The sequence below is a fragment of the Protopterus annectens genome, chromosome 2.part0 (assembly GCF_019279795.1).
Source record: "Protopterus annectens isolate FY-2018-M chromosome 2.part0, PAN1.0, whole genome shotgun sequence".
NCBI classification, from domain to species: domain Eukaryota; kingdom Metazoa; phylum Chordata; order Ceratodontiformes; family Protopteridae; genus Protopterus; species Protopterus annectens.
Window position 1 is genome coordinate 584,353,150 of NC_056728.1, and position 21,274 is coordinate 584,374,423.

Genomic DNA, 21,274 nt, shown 5'->3' on the forward strand with positions numbered 1-21,274 from the left:
ACTGTGGTTTCTGGGCAGGGGGTGAGGTCGGGATGTGAATATCCAGTGAGATTAGTTGATGGTCTGATCTTACCAGTGAGGGATACACTTCTGGTCTGGAGCATAAAGTCCCCATGTTGGTGATGAACAGGTCCAGTATGTTTTCCCCTCTTGTGGGAGTGGTAACAAGTTGTTCCATAGCATTTGAGTTTATAAATTCTAGGAACCTTTGGGCTAGGGTATTGGAGCTAGAGTAATGCTCCCAGTCTATGTTTGGGTAGTTGAAGTCGCCCAATATAATGGTGTTTGGAGAGACCTTCATATTTTCCAGTGTTCTCAGGAAGGCCGAGTGGGGTTCCTGGGTTTGGGAGGGTGGTCTGTAGCAGGCTATAAACTGGAAGGCAGTTGTACCCACTGTTAGTTGCACATGGATAATCTCTGATGCTTCGTGCTGTGCCACCAACCTGGAGGTGTGGGTATCTTTGATTTAATATTGATACTCCCTCCTTTGTGGGTCGGTCCAAGTTTTGGGGCGAAAAGCATGGTATGAGGTATAACCTGGTAGTGCTGGGGTGCTCGGGAGCCTTGAACGAGGTTTCTGTTACTGCACAGATATCGATGTTCTCCATGCTAAGGAGAGTTTCGAAAAGGCATCTTGAGGTTTAGATTTCTGGCATTGAGTAGCATTACTCTTAGTTTCTTATCCCTTGTGATACCTATGGAGGTAGGTTTGTCTTTGAGCCTTGCCTAAAAAAGGCACTATGGGGGTAGCAAGAGCCTTTGCCAATATCCGAAAGCCCAGGGGTGACAGGTGCAAGCCGCCCCTAGCGAAGCATCGTGGCTTGTCGAGCATGTCATCCCAGGCTGACAGGCATTGGATCCCCTTTGAATGACACCAATACTTAAGCCAATTGTTGAATTTGATCATCTTGTCTTCATATTGTGGCATCATTCTTGTTGAGGGCAAGATGCTACTCATGGTCAGGGTCATACCGGCCTGGGCCACATGCTCAGAGAGCTCCTCTATGTCTCTTTTCATGTAGTCCAGGGAGGCACACTGACAAAAAACAAAACTAGTGAAAACAAGAGAGAGGATTTGTAGAACTAAACTCCTTTATTGGGCGTTGCTATGGCAGTAAGCCAACTTTCAGACCATCAACATACAGATACAATCCATGTGAAATGCCCTTTATACAGTTAGTTCAATCAAGCAATCAATTAAAACAATCAACAATAAAAAAACAAGTAACCATTTGTTTGCTGAACCAGAGATTTGTTTTACATAGGTTTTCTAAAATCAGTAAACTTAGACAATAAACTTTTTCAAGCCTGTTTATTCTCAATATTAAAATACAAAATTCAGCCTGTGATGGTAATATATTTAAAATGTACAACATTTTAAAACCATGTATATTAAAATATCTAAATTGATCTATTTATTCAAAAGGCCTGTGCTTATCTAGCTAAGGCTTTTATTTTGAGTAAACATTTAATAGATACATATTCATTTAAACCCGGCATAATATAAGCCATGGTGATCACATGCCACCTTCTATTTCCTCGAGTTTAAGTTGCCATGGACCACCCTGCTGTACGGTCTTTTTGCAAGACAGTAAACTGAACTTATGGTCTGGGTGTTTTATTATATGCCTGCTAGGGCATTTGTACTGATCTGCCTATCAATACTATATTAATGCTCATATATCCTTTGCTTGAGCTTTCGTTCTGTTTTCCAATATAGGTTGCAGATCTGCCCCATAAATCCCTTGGGAACACATGTATGTCTACCCCAATTTGACGTCTTATCTCTGATGTTAACCTTATTAGTCACTTTAATATGTTTACATTGGGCACATCTTCCACATTTAAACATACCAGTTTGGCCTCTTAAAGTTTTTTCGGTCTCTCAACCAAATGTTTCAATTGAGACCTCTTCTGTGTTATAGCTGGTGTTGTGCTCAACATTTTGACTAATGCATTGTCTTGTTGTATTAAAGACATTTTTTACATATATCTTCTAATGCTGCATCTAGAATAGGTTGTTAGAAACTAGTTGCCCATCAATACCTTTTTTTTCCCTGAATTGTTAATAACATTCCCCACTGGTGGGGTTGTGTAAACAGTTTTCTTGTACCAAAGGTTGAAAATACCCTATTGATCTTTTATTACGTACCTCTTCCATCACTTGATCGATTAAGGGTAAAGGATAAGCTCTTTTTAAGGAAATGTTTTAAGGAAATGTTCTTAAAAAGAGCTTATCCTTTACCCTTAATCGATCAAGTGATGGAAGAGGTACGTAATAAAAGATCAATAGGGTATTTTCAACCTTTGGTACAAGAAAAACAAGTTTACACAACCCCACCAGTGGGGAATGTTATTAACAATTCCCAGGGAAAAGAAAAGGTATTGATTGGGGCAACTAGATTTCTAACAACCTATTCCCTAGATGCAAGCAGCATTAGGGAGATTATATGTAAATATTGGTCTTTAATACAACAGGACAATGCATTAGTCAAAATGTTGGGCACAACACCAGCTATAACATACAGAAGAGGTCTCAATTTGAAAAATTTGGTTGAGAGACCGAAAAAAACTTTAAGAGGCCAAACTGGTATGTTTAAATGTGGAAGATGTGCCCAATGTAAACATATTAAAGTGACTAATAAGGTTAACATCAGAGATAAGACGTATCAAATTTGGGGTAGACATACATGTGATTCCAAGGGTTAGTTTATGGGGCCGCCTGCAACCAATGCGAAGGTTACTATATTGGAAAAACAGAACGAAAGCTCGCAAAGGATATATGAGCATCAATATAGCATTGATAGGCAGATCAGTACAAATGCCCTAGCAAGGCATATAATAAAACACCCAGACCATAAGTTCAGTTTTACTGTCTTGCAAAAGTAGACCGTAACAGCAGGGTGGTCCATGGCAACTTAAACTCGAGGAAATAGAATTGGCATGGCAGATCCGCACTATGGCTTATATTATGCCGGTTTAAATGAATATGTATCTATTAAATGTTTACAAAATAAAAGCCTTAGCTAGATAAGCATTACAGGCCTTTTGAATAAATAGATCAATTTAGGATATTTTAATATACATGGTTTTAAAATGTTGTAATTTTAAAGTAAATATATTACCATCACAAGGCTGGGTGATTTGGTATTTTAATATTGAGATAAACTAGGCTTGAGAAAGTTTATTGTCTAAGGTTTACTGATTTTAGAAAAACCTATGTAAAACAAATCTCTGGTTCAGCAAACAAATGGTTACTTGTGATTTTTTATTGTTGATTGTTTTTTACTTAATTAATTGATTGCTTGATTAGACTAACACTGTGTATAAAGGGCATTCCTTTTCACATGGGATTGTATCTTGTATGTTTTTTGATGGTCTGAAGAAGTTGGCTTACCTTTTGCCAACGAAAGCGCTTACCAATAAAGGAGCTTAGTTCTACAAATCCGCTCTCTTTTTTGTTAGTCCAGGGAGGTACGTCTCATGTCATTCACACCAGCATGGACAATGACTGAGTCATATTTGTACTTGCCTTGGAGTGACCTGAGTGCTTGTGTTATGTGGTGGATCCTAGCGCCCGACAGGCAGCTCACCGTGACCTTCTCCTTGTTCAGCCTGGTGAGCGGGACGTCAGTGTGCCTGACGATAGAATCACCAATTACAAGTGTATCAGGTGTGTTGTTTAGCCTTAAGGGCTGTGACTGTTCGACACACTGGCTTTGTGAGCTATGTGTTGCACGTGTTTTGTTTTGGGGTAGCGGTTGCTTGGGTGTCTGCTTTGGAGGTCTCTGCTGCTTAGGCAGATTTTTATTTAAAGCCTCTGAGTATGTTTTTGTGTGTTTATGTGTTTGGTTTGCTGTCGTGGTAGGTCTATGTGAGACTGGAATTGTAGTGAGTGTGGTTTCCTTCTCCTCCTGACTGGTTACGCCAGTACTGAGTTGAGAGAGCTTAGCCTCCAATTTGGCTATATGGATGCATCTCTCACATGTGTTGGAATTTGTTGGGAGGAGGAGAGGGTTGTCTGTGTACATAACTGAATGACAAGCCTTCGACACAGAGCACATGCATCCATGTTTCAAGTGAGTGCGGATAATACCTAGGTCACATTTACCCATATAGTCGCATTGCAAGGCAAATGTCCTACACCCAGAAGTAACACCCTGACACCGACAAGATAATTGCATTGGATGCTTATGCTAACTAGTGCTAGACGTGTGGCTTTAGTAATCCATTTGCTCAATGTAGAACCTACAAATGGGGAATACTGACATCTGTGCAATGAGGAACACCTGGATGAAGGCTCTGTAGTGCACAATTGCACTACCACCATATAACTCAGATCCAGTCATGTGGGCCATAACATTGGTATGTACCATTCCAGGTGGTGGTGTCCATATATTCATAAAGGTACTCACATGTAAAGACCACTGCTGTGACATAACTCATCACAGATGAGTCAGGTACAGGTGACAGTGGCAAACGCTGCATTCTAGGTTGTATTCTCATATACATCCACCACCTTGTCCCCAGACTATCAACACACATACATATGTGGTATGACATAGTATGGTAGACCACCAGATAACCTTAGATTGGTGGACTGTACCTAGGCCTACATCAACTGTGCAAAGTACCCATGTACTGACACAGCTGCATAATGTGTTATATAATGCAATAATACCACTGTTTGTAACCAGCTCATTTGCACACATACCAGGGTCCCTCAGATGTTGTCAGCATTAACACAGTCGACAGTTGCTGTACACCAGTAAACAACACCCTCATGGTTGGATATGACCTAACTGTACCTGCCCCGGATATGTATATCCCACACTCATACAACATAAATGACATTACCATAGCTTTCGTTATCCTTTCTTCATACAGGTGGCTACAGTCAGTACACACATGCACATGGCAGATAGCATGCTAACAGTACATAAGGTTTGATATTTATGTTAACAGAGGTAATATTCCCTCTCTACTGGTCACCCATGACACTTATCATATCATACAACAACCCATGTGGCATGTATATCATTAGACATGTCCACCTAACGCAATGTCTACAAACATACCCAAATAACAGGATCATAGGACCTACATAAGGCCTGTATTGACAGACTCAGGGAAATCCTGCTCTGCTCTGTATGTTCCTGATTAGTCACAGGGGATATGTTCATGACATGTACAGCCATGTGTGCCCACAGCTCCTACATATACCCCATGTCAACAATTGCAAGCCATGCATGCTGTGTGCTGTCTGGACATTGGCCTTAGTACCACATTAGCCAGTACATGCTGGGGTGAGATGTTTACAAGCCACAGACCTCGGATATGCTTGAATGAGTGTACTGCCTAGCTCTAACAGAGCACATTGCTGGCACTCTTCCAGTAAACATGAGGTGTGTGTGGCAAATATGATGTGCTCACTGTTGACCATTATAGTGCCCTGGCATCACTATGGCACTGTCAAGTAACAGTTTGTAGGAGCATGACATGGAAAAATGCTGTGTGTGTCTTGCTGATATGTGCTGTTGTCATATATGTACACTTGGCTACTCGGTGAAGGTGGTTGTGTCCTACCAGTACATGAATACAACATCCATTATGGTGTAATGCTCGGCTATGCTTCACACATGGCATGGGGAAGGTGTGGAATGTATCCTCTTGACCTGCTAGTGCACTTACTAATGTAGACCGCATATGTGTACATGTATTGATGTTAGTTTAGATTCCATGTGTGTGCAGTGTCTGGTGTTTGAAGGTGACTGTTGTCTTAGTACAGCATGCTGTTGCAATACAGCCTCAACATTGCCAACTGTATATGGTGATATACTCAAAGTACAGTAAGCTGTACATGAGGTATGGACAGATGTTTGGACATGACTACTAAGTGGTGGGACTACTTTGCAGATGAATGATTACTGAGGACAGCTCACTGGTGTGTTACAACCATTCCTACAATAACGTGTGTAACTGCTAAGGTCTGGTTTTGTTAATTGAAGTGGAAGAGAGACAATGTAGAATGCAGTAAGGGTGACACTGAAGGCAAACCTCTTGACACCTGTAACAGTAATACCTCCCCTGTGCATATATTGTGCATATATCAGCAGAGTTGGTAAAGGAAAGAGTCAGTAAGCTTTGTAGGGAATGTGATATTGCTGTACTTCTGTAATACCTATCATGAGATAGGCAGGTGTTTGATTCACAGTACTGGCACGTGTGTGTGCGTGTGTCCATATATGTCACGTATGGTTGAGAATACATCCCACATGTTTTCACTCTCCTGAACCCTGTTTTTGACATCAGTACAGAGTGAAGTGCAGAAAGAAAGGCATAGACAGGTGGTTGAACCTCATACATGTCAAGTGTCTGTATGTGTGTGACATAGGTGTATAGGTTTGTGAATGCCACAGTGTGTGTGTGTGTGTGTGTGTGTGTGTGTGTGTGTGTGTGTGTGTGTGTGTGTGTGTGTGTGTGTATGGCTGTCCGTGTACATGGCTGTCTGGTCCCTGGAGTGAGGCAGTATTTTACCATAGTGAAATGTTAATGCCCCCTCCCCCATCCACTCAATGCAATCTAGTATCCCTGTTGAGATCATCAATATTAGATGAGCATTCTAACTGCCTGTTAACATGTACACCCTGAGGTGCGACTTGTTGTTACATAGCCTACTGCTGAATCCCCCTCGCCACATACACTCACTGCATTGTAGCATCCCTGTCGATGTCCTCGATCTTAGGCCATTCCGACTACCTGCACATGTGTAATCTCTGTAGTGCATCTTGTAATTGCAAAGTACTATAATGATGATATGCACATAGGCAGGGGCTCTCATCCGAACACTGGCAGCTGTGTGTGTGTCAGAGTGTGTGTTACTGTGTCTGTGAATCCCTGAGTGTGTGGGTGTGTCTGTAATTGCATGCTGTCATGGCAGCGGGTATTACTGCTTCCCAATGAGAAGCCACTATTTCCACTGGCCTTTACCCTTGTCATCCACTATACCACTTTTTTACCTCCTCCCAGCTCCAGATAACTATAGCTGTGATGTCACCCATTATGGATGCGACGGCTCTGAACACAGTAGCTTACTACACAGCTATCATGCTCTTGGATCATTAGAATAGTAAACATAATTGAAACATGGGAGATTATAACTGTGATGTGGAAGCTACAAAGTGTATGCAGGCATTGTCATACAGACCTGTGAGTAGTCAGCATGTACATATGGGACACTAACCGCAAACAATGACATCCCCCGGCACATGCAATTACACCTGAAAGAGGAAGGCAGAACATCAAGATCAACATGCTGTTAGTGTTGTTACACATGATACATACTGTCAAACATACAAAATGCATTCTAAAACTGTAATACAAGGTATATCTGCTGCCTGTCAACACTACTCAAGAATATTAATCTACAGTTGTCTACCTAGTATGTTCACCCTGTGCATCAGACCATATGAGCATGTCCCTGCACCGATGGTGTGGGTGACAGGGATGCGGCACAGGCATCATCATATGCACAGGGTGATAATGTTTGCCAGAGGCCTAGGCTGCATCATTGGATGACCTCATGTGTGTGTGTTAGGGCCTGTGATATCATTGGGTGTATGTGGATGTTATGCATGTGTGTGTTGAGGTGCCTACATTTTATTCTGGTGTGTGTGTGTGTGTGTGTGTGTGTGTGTGTGTATGCATGCACACAGGTCTGGCATGTGGCTGGCCTACACAGGGGTATTATTGACAGCTGTAGACTGCACAAGGCAGGTTTCACAGTTCACGGTGTCCGGCCATGGCCATGTGACCTACGGCTGTCAGGGGTTGCCCGGGCACTACCTGGCAGAGGTCCAGATTGGGTACTGTCTGATGACACATGTCCACTGGAATTGTGTCCCTGTTGGGACCGTCCATGGCCATGTGCATGTGGCCTGCTGTGTCCTGGTGTGGACTGCACAGCATCAGCTGCACTGCTGCTGCTACCATCACTATGGGAGTCGGCATGTGCAGTAGCATGTTCACGTAGACCTTCAACAGGTGATGTAGCTGACCTACATCCACATGCTCGATGCCTCACTCCCACCAGATATTCCAGCACAGACATCCCACGCTCGAGGATTGACATGCCACGGTCAAGGACTCCCACCATGTCACCCAATCGGCTATCCAAAACATCTGCAAGATGATGGTGAGCATTTGCAAATGCCTGGATGTTGTCAGTTAATGAATGGACAGCAGCCCTCTGAAGCCTCAGATCTTCTCTTATGTGCCATTCAGCATGTGCCTGTGTCTCCATTACAGCCCAAAACATGCATCTGGTGACTCCAGCTGATGTGCTTTTTCTCACAGGGGCATGTCGGCCACTGGTCCTCCTACACGCAGCACTGGGCACATGCCTGTGTGGGACATCATCAGTCAGTTGACAGAAATCATGTTGTGCCGGGACACCTTCCATAGTCTCCACACTTTCCTGTTCCATGCTACCACCCATCAACTGTCCTTCCTCTATGGCCAGATGTGTAGGCAGGGGAACTGTGTGTGAGGATGAGGAGGATACAGGTGGAATGGCAACCAGTAGCACAGATTCAGCCCCTGACAACCCTGCCTGTGCCTCAATCATACTATCATCATCACTGCTAGAGTCTGTGGGGACACTAATATCAGGTGGACCGCAGGAGGGCAACGCACCTACATCAACACCTGTGAGGGGAAGACAAGAACTGTACATTACAAGTTATACCACACAGACACACACAGACACATGCTACATGCAGGTGATATGGCAGATGGCATTCAGCATAGACAATTATAGTGGTAGTTATCATACATCCCTGAGTTGCACATAACAGCATGCATGTGTTATAGCAGACGGCATGCACTTTACACAATTATAGTGGTGGTTAGCATACAGACCTGTACTGCACCATTTGTGTTAGTAGCTTATGCCCCATACTTGCAACACAATGCATGCACTTTGCACTGTTGCACCGCACTGCCATGGTGTGTGCAACATATACCACATGTTAACAGACCATCGCTGACCTTTGTACATCTGCCACTGATGCTTTGTGTTGGCCACCGCCCCTATGTGTGAGGACATGAGCAGAAGGGTATGTCAACTGTATACTTTGTTTGCCTGAGCCCTATCTTGCATATCTCCCCTAAAGCAGTTCATGTCTGTTCAACATTATTCTGCCTACCCCTGAGCTGAATCTACAGACATTGTGCATGTGACTGTACACACATGTTTGACATGGCTGCCCCTACTTTGCAATAGTGCCACAGACCAGCACATGTTTACAATACACCAGCCTGATGTGTGGCATATGACCTTGCCATTCACATGTAGTATGACATGTCTTCTGCTGACATGTTGAATAACTTGCATACATGTGTAACAAATGGTGTCCTTTCCAATCTACAGTACAGTAATGGTAACCCAATGCAGGGACGTGTTATACTAACATGGGCCTTCAGCTGACGCAATGTTGTCTGTCCGCCCTACAAATATGCAGTGACATACTGCACATTGAACTGATGTGCATAGCCATTGCAGGGCATCATGTGGCTTCACTATTGCTATACAGTGTGAGTTACTGACACAGTTCATAGCCATGACTGTGTTCACATACAATACATATCTAATGTGGAATGTGACCCACATCACTGAGGTGTATACACACTAAACCCTAATGTGGAATGTGTGACACAGGTCACAGAAGGGTATACGGATGACATCCCTGCACATCTGCAAACATATTACTGATGCCTGGCAACTATGCCCACACATGGCTAACTTAGCAGTACACTATGTCCCACATGCCATCTGTGTACCTCACACACATGAAGAGCAAGCATGACAGTGATGTCTGACACCAGCAAGGTGAATGTACTGTATATGTGGCCTGATGTGGTTATATGTGTATGTTGTGCAACACATGTATGTATTTGGATACTGTATAGGTGAATGCTTCCATGTTGTGACACACTCAAGATGTCCAAGACATGTTATGTGGTGGTTTCATGTTATGCCTACACAAGCTGTGCACAGGCCTGTATGATGTTTAGTGTTTCACATCTGCAATATCACCATTACACAAAGGCCATAGTTGTATTGTTTCAAGCCAATGTACAACAGGGTGTACACACATGTACATCACTTCTACTGTGTGTGTTACTTCATGTCTCTGGCCATCCTCCATGGCCATGTGTGCACATGTTCTGTCCAATGGTTGTGATGGCCATCTATTTCACGTGTCAGTGTTATCCCATATGACATAAACCAATAGATTTCCTATACTCCACTGAGGACAGGGTTATGCAGACAAAGGGTGGTATGTATGGGATGTGACACATCATGTTTTGCAGGATAGTTGAGCAGTGTTGCAGTCAGCCCACTACATGTCATGGACATGTCAGATAGCACATGACATTGTGTGACATTCATAGCAAGGGTATAATCCACAAGGGTGTATCCCGTGGGCCGGTCATACTCCAGCTCCAACACATTTAGAGTGTGTGCACACATATGCTCTTTGTACAGTACTGTTTGTATTCCCAGCATATGTAATGCTGATATGTAGTACCTGTCCCTACAGTGAAACACACCTCCACCATTGTATTCACAGTTGTCCACACATCTGGCAATGACAGTTTGGAAGGTTTAGTGTAGGTGTTTCATATAGTCTTCAATTGTTTCACATGGGTAACCACTGTGATGCATTGCAGGTCTGACCAGTGTCTATTAATAGGACCATCATACATTATGTGTACGTGTGTTATGGCAGATAGCATGCAATTAATATGATCTGTGCATTATCAAGCCTGGTAAATAATAACAATCTCACCTGACACAGGCTGCTGTCACTGCAAAATGCCAGAGGTACCTAAACAGGAGTGTCAGAGCAGTAAGATCATTATCCTCACCTTTGTGATAGCTACAGGGTGCAATGTCCATGTTTGCACATAAGCCAGTACAATACACTATACTATGGAGTATGCACATCTGTGCATACATAGAGTATCAGACTATAGTATGTGGCATGTGTGCATACATGCCTTGCATATGATGTTACATTATATATTGTACAGTGGCACATGTAACTATGTGAAATATAGTTGTGTTATATGTGCAGTACTGACTTACCAGGCAACTCCAGGCTCAGTGGTTGAGAGATACCCACCTCCACAATACCAGCTAAAGCTTGTGGATGGAGGTCTGCAGATGTCCACAGGTTGGCCAGTAGCTCCTCGGTACATGTGAGTGGGGGCTGGGTGAGTGGCCCCCCACCTGTTGCACCTTGTTCCCTGGTGATTGCATTAGCACACTGTTTCGCCCATCTTATGAGGTCAGTGCAGTGTCGTAGGTGCGATTGTGACCACCAACATCATTTACCCTTCTGTGGAGTTCCTCTCACAGGGCATCCCACTGCTGTGCATCCTGTGGCACATGGCTGAAGAGTGTTGAATGGTTGTTGAGAAGGTATGGGATGAGAACCTCATCCTCCAAGCGGGTGTATGCTGGCAGCCTGCTACGTGGCATACCTGGAAGACATAATGATGGAGACAGGTCACAGTAACTCACAGAGAAGTACAGAAGTACAGCTGAGCATACATGTGCATCACATTTATTAAGATTACAAATAAGTCTTTTCAAATCTACATGATACTAACACCACTGACATGTTTAAGTCACACACATTTGACACTTACTGGTGATGTGATATTATCACCATATATGTGTGTGTCATGTGATGACATTGCTCATACTCCATGTGGATGTTGTCTTGACGTGGGTATGTCTGTTTGCCTGTACTGGTGTCTTTACCTATTAGCACATGCCTGGATGTGTTCACATTAATGCAATTGACCTTAATGATGTGTATATGTCACATATATAGTCATACATAGCCTTTAGTGACATGACCTGTGAACCTGCAGACTTGCAAGTATGTATGTGTTTTGCCATATACATCTACATGGCACTGTACAGCTGTGTAGCATCCTGCTATGTATTGCCTGTGTTGCACATGTGTAACACATGGGACAATAGCTAGCCTGATGGTATTAGCAGGGTTGGATATCAACTATAGCATGTATGGTCATAGTGAACTAGTAGGCTATATGCCCTGGGCCATTTATGAGCCTAGGCAGACAGGTTACCTAGCTGTAGTCAACAGACAGGTAAGTTTCAGTGGCCAGTTCAAGCAGTGCCACAGAACTGATCCACAGGGTTACTGATATATTTGGCTTGCCGTCATCATACCATGTCACATAGAGGGGCGATGTGCAGCTTCACTGGACAGAGATGCATAGTATGACAAGAGTATGTTAATTGTATGGGACAGAGATCTGTCAGGCATGTTGTGATCCTTGTACTAGAAAGGTGGATGTCCATGTAGTATGTGTTTATTTGGGATTAGTATGTGTTAAGTGTAGCATGTCCAACATCTCTGGGTTGGACATAGCTTTATTCAGGGTAGGCTGCATGCTATATAGTGGAGCTAGGGATTGGGAAGGGTAGTGTATGCCATCTACACATGGGCAATAACCCTTAAAGGAAATATGCGATCTATTATGGGTCACATGAGTGTTGAGTATGGCTGAACAGTTATCTCTATATTCATGGATGGCACCCTGTCATGATTAGGGGGTGCCACATACGACTACCTGACTGGTGTGGTGAAGTAACTATCAAAGGAAAGACTACTGTCGACTGCATCCCATACACACTCAGTTGCCATTACATTGACCACTGCCTAGGTGGTAGTTCATGGGTATGGGGTTTTTAACACAGGGGATGACAGTGCAATACTTAGCTGTCAGATTGTGGCCATACGTCACACACCACACATCTGACACACAAAGGCCTTTCTGTATGTTGAACGCAGCACACATTGAGTCAACTATTGCTCCTAGTTCATAGTCATTTGCAAACATCAATAGACAGATGCCTTCTGTGTTAGTCTGTGTGGTATAGATAACAAAGAGGAGGAATACCAGGAATGAACCCTGTATTACTGTAGCTGGCACTGGTTTGATGTGCATGTATTATTCAGACACCTTCTGTACTGTTGGTTCTGCCAGCAGTCCAGTTGTCAACCACTCCTGTGACATAGGAATATACACCTAGTTTACTGAGTGTAGCTGGAACACAGTATGGGTGATGGTGTCCTACGACCTGGCAAGGTCATGATATGCAGTGTGAATCAACCCTACTGTCATCTATATCTGTACTGAGAACATCAAATACATTGATCATTGTTCATGGCATTACAGACCAGACTCAGCAGGGTAGTAGTGCACTATTTCCCATTATCAATGGTGTCTCCCCCTTTGTGGGGTGTGATAACTGTTGCTGTGCACCATTCGGTGTGTACACAGCCTGCAAGGGAGCTATGATTGAACATGATGTGTATGTGGATAGCTGATTGTTCTTACATTTGTGTAGGATACACCCTGGGATGTTGACAGGTCCCATGAAAGCTGTATGTATGGCTTTAGAGAGTGCAGCTTGTACCTGCATAGTCGTTAGTACAGGGGCCCTGTAGTGTACATGGATATATTACTAAGTGTACCTGTTGGGGGTGGGGGGAGGTGGGAGTGGGTTTAGGTTCTCCGAGACCCTATCTGGATGAACAGGTGCTATTTCTGTAGGTGCAGTACTTCCCATGCCATAGTGCTGTGCAGCCCGGCAGGTCTTGTCGTTGCCATTACGATTAATGAAACAGCTATAGAATGCTCTGTGCTTGGCCTCATAATATGTGGCTGATTAGTTTCACAGTAGCTTTGTGTGGTTTTATATGGTGTATCTGCATCTTACCGAGGCTGACCAGGGATCATCTACACTCATGTGTGTTCACTCTTGCAACAGTTACTACCTTCTGTGGTACAATTTAAAGCATGGTACCACCAGTTTGTCTTCTTGTTTGTGTTTGGTTGAATCTTGGTTCTGTTTCAATGGCACAATCACTGCACATATGTGACTGCTTAAGGTTCATTTGTGTAGGATTCAGCATTTGAACATGCATTGTCCATCTGCATGGGTGCCATGACAGTCACCACTTTGCTCTTAGGAAACATAACATTGGCATTGGAGACTGACTATGTGTAGCATACTGTTAGCCCTGTTTGTGTGACTACTGTGATCCAGGTAATTGGGGTTGATGAAATCCAACATGCATTGAGCACACGTGTTGGTACATGAGGAGTCTTCCCAGTTCATAATGGAATAGTTGAGAGTAGCCATTATTATGGTTTTCTGTCTCAGACCTAATCTTTCCCATTACAGCACATTATGACAGTTGGGAAATCCGCATCATGGTGGGTGATCTGTCGCAAGGTGCAATTTGAATTCCACTTTGGCACAAAGGTAGTTGCTCAGCATAATGCATCTGAAGTTATGCAAGTGCAACTAGCGTGGGGGTGTACAGATCCTTCAAGAATATGGACACACCTGTGGCCCGTGTGTTCTAATAAAGGATAATGGGCAAGAGGTGAGGTATGTGTTATAACATGGTCATACAGGTGTGCTCTCCGGAGCGTTGAAACATGTCTCAGCCACTGCACAGATATGTTCTCCATGTTAGAGATTGACATATGTGTGTCCATACAGTGTTTCTGACATGTATCATTGTGTAGCGAGACCTGCAGTTTATTGCTTGGCTGTCCCTGTAACAGCAGTGGAGCTACACTTGAACTGTGCATGATGAAGGCACTATAGTGGAAGCATGAGCCCTAGGCAGTATCCAGATTTCCATGGGTGACAGGTGCAGGCCCTGTCTGGCAAAGCATCATGGTCTGTCAACCATGTTATCCAAGGCAGATAGATGCTGGATACCTTTTGACTTGCACCACTATATCAGACATTTGTGGAATACAATCCTTTTGTCCCTGTACTGCAGTATCATTCTGGCCAATGGCAGAATGCTACCCAGGCCTTGGGACATACTTGCATGGGCTACAAGACCTGACAGTTCCTACATGTGTTTCCATGCAGTCCAGGCTACTGCATCACAGGTCTTGCACAACAACATGGAATATGCCAGAGCCATGTGTATAGTTCAAAAGGTGGTCTGAGTGTATGGGTGTGTGGCTAAGCATGGCAGACAGGCAGCTGATAGTATGTATGCCCTCGTATAGGTTGGTGTGTAACATAGTACTAAAGTTTGCATTCACAAATAGTACTGTTGGGCATGTTTCCGGCCACATATTCTGAGGTGTGGCACAATTATGCAAACTAAGTGATACAGTTTGTTTATTTCGTTGTCTGTCTCTTCCAGCTTGGGAGGTCACTTGTTTGGCCAGATACTTTGAAGCATCTGTGAATGTGTGTGATTTCTGGTAGTGCATGTGGGTGTCCTTACTATGTTCTCTTAAGGATATGTGTTGGCTGTGATGATGAGATGCATGTGTTAACCTACATCTCATGACTGTCCAGTCCAGTCATGGCTGTAGACTGGGCTGCCTTCTGGCTTACCCTTGTAGCTGCATCCCAAACAATGTGTGGGGTATGGTGTTAGGTGGGTTTGGCAGTGTACATGGCATAGAGATTACATTCTCCCAGGATGGCCACATACACAAAACTGACATTAGTAAACACCAGTGGCTGACTAGTGGACATGCCTGTATGAGCATTCAGTACTACAAGTACCAAGCACTGTATTTAGTTTACTTATTGATGTTTTAGACAGTGATGCTCACATGTAAATATTTGTGTTATGGACGTGACAACACTGGCTATTATGGAAGCATTGTAGCTACCTTTAGCAGCAATCCTCCTCAGAGGAGCACATCACATCCTGTTAGTTGATTACAGATGATGCAAGTGTCTGCAGGTCTATTTCCTTCCCTGGGTATATACTAACATATCCACCAGGACCATGAGCTCTGTTGGGCACAGAAACCCACTCTCCAGAGTCATGTATGAATAGACTCTGATGCCACTATCAACATGATCAGGATATAATCAAATAGTGTAAGCCATTACCTATGAAGCGGATATTACACATGGGCAGCAGTCTCCTACATCTTACACTCCTACTGGAGTTAAAGATGATATGCAACTTGTTTAATTACCAGTACTGTGCACTACCTTACATACAGTATGTGCAAGCATCTGTTAGGTTGGCAATGAGAGGTTAGGTTACACAAACCTGGTAGTTCAACCAGTGTGTCTCTTCTCTCAATATCCACTCTATATAGGTGTGCACATAGCCATTTGGCGCAGCCCTGTAACAAGGTTCACTATACATTTGCATAACATGTACACATGAGCAGCTGTTATTGCTTGCAAATGATACTAGAGAGGTCCAGCCCTGTAACAAGGGTCACTACACATTTGCATAACATGTACACATGCACAGCTGTTATTGCTTGCAAACAATACTAGAGAGGTCCAGCCCTGTAACAAGGGTCACTACACATTTGCATAACATGTACACATGCACAGCTGTTATTGCTTGCAAACGATACTAGAGAGGTGGATATTACATGTGTTATGTGCATGGATAGTTACCTGGCTCTTCCAATTATCTTTGCTATCATGCTGCTAAACTGTCAGATGAATACATGTGATATGTATCCTGTTATTGAGTATTGTAATTGCCAATAGACATAACTACTGTTTGCATAACATAACAGAAATGCTATGTAGAATGGAATACAGATCTGCCTAAAATACTGTACATTACACAGTTATTGGTGCAATATCCCACAATGCAAACCATGTTTGCACAGTAAGCCAACCTTTGACATGTTCATCTTACTTATACACCCATACATATGTTGACTGTTACAATATATCGACACATACTATCCCCTGTTATAACACATACTTATTGGACCAATCCTGACACTGACAGTGGCTGGAAGTGAATTGGTGAGTTCCAAGCCCATATCATCCCTTGTGGTGTATGAGGAGTTTGTCTTGTGACCTACAGCAGTACACACATAGAATACTACAAGCATTACTACTGCTCAACAGTACATCGCTACAGGATAGCTATTTCGACTATATGCATTGATTACGCTGTAATTCTTACAGAACAGGTACTACATGCACAGACATACTACATGTTATACATACCTTCTTAGTAATTGGAGGTGTTATTGACTAGTATAATACTCGTTTTCGGTTTGTCTTTCAGTGTTTTGTACTGTCCTAAAAGTAGATACAGATGGTTTGAATGTGTGACCAGGCAACCTTTTGTAGTTACAGATTAGTAACGTGCTATCCCAATAACCAGTCGGTGTTCCTAAGTAGCTAATTACATGCACATGAGCTGCGCTGCTACTGCCTTAGCCAGTACCATGGCAACAGTGGAGTATAAATGAGTACTCCACTTGGGCATTGTCCCTTTGCCTTACTTGTGAGGAAGACAGCCTGGAAGTTTTGTTTGGAATCTATTGCAACAGCTGTATGGAGATGAACAGTAATATATTGTGTGTCATGCCTAGAGGATTTGGTCTAAATGTGAGTACTGCTGTTATATTTCTGAACATTGCTACTTGTGCAGGGTTTGTCTGTACCTAATACTTCTGTATATGGTTCAGTCTGGCTAGGATGTTTGACCAGCTCAAGGCTGCATAGCTATGCATATACTGTTAGGGGGTTTACAGTGTGCTTACCAGAGATATTTAGTTTGGTGTTAATGTGTATCATACTGTGCTGATAATCAGTACTTGGTAACACTTCCTGGTGTATGAACCTTTCATCCCTCTGAAACAGGATTAGGTCATACAAACCCTGTAACATCAGCAGCTGTTCAATTGTATAACAGCAACTATTTCACATAGGGCCATGTTAGTGTGTCTGTGTCCAGGTATGTTAAGGTTTCTGCAGATGTTGTACAGTAGTTGAATAATTGGTTATGGTATGACAGTATGTATTGATGTAATTATTTTGGTTGTGGGGTAGATGTTGGTGGGTGTACTTAGCACATGCAGGTGTATAGGAACCCCTTTTATACAATGTCTATATGTGTGTGGGTGTTCTTTCCCTATGTAAACACCTATCGCTTAGTGGATTGATACTATGGTAATTGCAGGCTGATTCATTAAGGCACTGTTAAATGCTTCCTGTATAGCATGCAGGTACTGTTAGTCCTTGCTCACCGGGTGGTGACTTGATGTGTATGTGCGTGCAGTCTATTGCAACCAGTACCTCTGGGTATTCTGCCACACGGTGGAAGAGACACATATTGCTGGCCAACTCCTCCTGCGTTCGGGGGAAGTATATGTGCTCTTTGACATGTGGTAGCATGGCATCCAGGAACTGGTGTAGTATGCTGGATGCTAATATCTGTGAAATCCCCATGATATACCCAGTTGGTCTTTGAAAGGTACCTGTAACTAGTATTCTCAGGTCTACACATACCTTCGTATCCACTGGCATGGGTTCCCCTCTGTTTGTTCTGGCTCTGAGGCGTGGCCGGCACAGCTCCACAAGTTGCTGTAGGATGTTCCTGTCCACCCTGTAATGCTCTATCTCCAGAACATGTAGCCCCTGGTAGGTTACCCTGGGTCTGAACACTCTCCTCCTCCTCTGGTGCCTGAGGTGGTCATGTGCATCATCCTCCACACCACCTTCAGTCTCCAACACATGCTGGTGGATCAAAGCTATGGCAACCCCTAACATGTACATACTAAAAGTTCCCCATCTGTATACACCACTTGTGCAGAGTGTATGGGAATACAGAGATGTGTGTGAGGTGCTTTCACACTTTATACTATTGTGCTATGGATGCTGCTGATGTCATTGGGTTTGTATGAGCTATTCCAGTTGCAGCGTGTCTTAATTATGGGTTTTACAATGAGAACTGCAAGTGTGGGGCGTTTACTGTGGAGATATGCTTGCCTGGCTTGATTAATCTGTTGCCCTTTAATTCACTTGTAAACCTGGATCCCCTCCCATTATCAGGCATACATCCACCTGCCGTCTTTCTTGTTTTGTACTTTCCCTACCCAGCCATGGCATAATGTGTCTTGTAGCTGATATACTGCAAATCGGCTTTTTGTTTTTTGTTAGCTACACTTGGTATTAATTCTCTTTTTACAGTCATTCCTAACAAATGGGGTTTTGAAAGGATTTGAGAACTACTTATTGAAAAGCAATCATTCCCCAATGACAAAGTTGGAATGATATGTGGATTGTTAGAAATAGTCTTGGAGAATAATGTTTTTAATTTTGGTGAACATTATTATTTACAAAAGATAGGCATAGCTATGGGCACTGCCTGTGCCAATAGCTACGCCAGTCTAGCTTTGGTGCAGTGGGAAAACACATGTTTATTGCAAGGACATGAGTATAGCAAACATGTGTTATGGTATGTACGGTTCGTGGACGACCTCTTTATTTTATGGGGGAAGTCAGAAACTGAATTAAAAAACTTCATAGACTATTTGCATACTACAACAACTTTTTTGAAATTTACTTATAAATATTCTTATGATAAAATCGAATTCCTGGATGTTATGGTTTAAAAATATGGGTTAAAGGATATGCAAACTAGTCTATACAGGAAACCGACAAGGAAAATTTGTTTACTGCATAAAGGTAGTATGCATCCCAGACATGTTAGCAGAAATGTCCTAAAAGGACAAATGATTAGGAACATGAGAATACATAACAGTGACAGTGAGTTTATGCAAGCAACTGAAACACTGAAGGACGAGTTTATCAGCAGAGGCTATTCTATGTATCAATGAAGCACTTGCTGAAAGAGGGAGCAAAGGTCGTCCTTATTTCTCAGAGGGAATAGGAAACCAAGAGACAAAGGACAGACAACAAAATGACACAAGACTGCGTTTTCCTATTACCTTTAACAGCGATATAAATGTGTTCTCTGATGTTTTTAAAAAGAATTGAAATATTCCAACTGCATCCAAGGACTTGGAAACAATGATAGACTCAGTACCACACTTTTCCTTTATTAACAAAAAGTTTTTAAAAAGGCAGTTATGTTATAAATAACACAATATCATACATGCGGTTACATCACAGAGGAAAGGTACCTACCCCTGTAGAAAATGTACAGCATGCAGATACATTTTTTCCTGCACTGCCTTTTTTCATCCAGTCAATAAATTCAGAATGGAAGCAAATATGTATGCAGATCGTAGAACTAATAATATAGTATACTTTAGTTTTTGTCAGATATGTAAAGCATATTATATAGGTAAAACAAATAGGATGTTAAAAGAACGAATTTTAGAACATACTAGAGACATTGCAACAGGTAAATAAACTAATGGTCTAGCTAAACATATTCTAAAAGAAGGGAAAGACCATAATTTTAAATTTTTTGTGCTTGAGGTAGTTAAGGAAGGCTTAAGAGGAGGTGACATAAAAAACAGAATGGAGGAATCTGAACAAAAGTGGATAACAAAACTGAATGCTGATAAGAACCCATGTATAAATGATGCAGTATCACTTAAACCTTTCCTAAAGGCTCGACATCTGAAACATTAAACAGATGCTGATGCCCTTGCATAAAATTATTTAAATATATCCATGATTTATTATGCAGTATGTTGCCTTTGCCCTAGGTCTATATTCCTCCCAATTGAATTCAAGCATATATTAAATAATTAAATTTTTGTCTGTCAAGATGGTCAAGACTTTGCTAGGAGGTTTTATTATAACAATATGAATATACATACACTTTATAGACATGCTTTATTAATTTTTCATAAGTATCCATTCATCTTTATATATTTTTTATACATATATATTTGTATATATTTTTATATTCTTATGTATAATATGATATAATCTGTGTTGTTTTTTTAAGATAGAACCTGATACAATGTAATGCCAATGGCTAATAAGAAGTGTTGGTTTTTAAAAAAGTTTTTACTGAAAGGAATCTTTATGTAAATTACTTACAGCTTTAAGTAGGTAATTGTGACCAATTAACTGCAATGTGTTAATAGGTAAAGCTTTAAAATGCTTGGTTAGATAGTTTGACATTGTAATACAGTCTGAAGAAGCGATCTGGGTAGATCGCGAAAGCGCTTACTTCTTTTTGTTTAATAAAAGGTAAATCTGTCGTGGAACTCTGCAACTTCTTTTTTCTACAATATAGGAATATAAATACATATACACATATATTTATCTGTCCTCCAGAACTGCACACAGTATTGAATGTGTGGCCTAACCAGGACCAGATCTACAGGGTATATTTTACTTTTGTTTCTGGACTTAGTTCTCCTGTGATTACACCTGGCATTCTCTTTATGTCTGCCATTTGTGAGCTACATGGTTTTT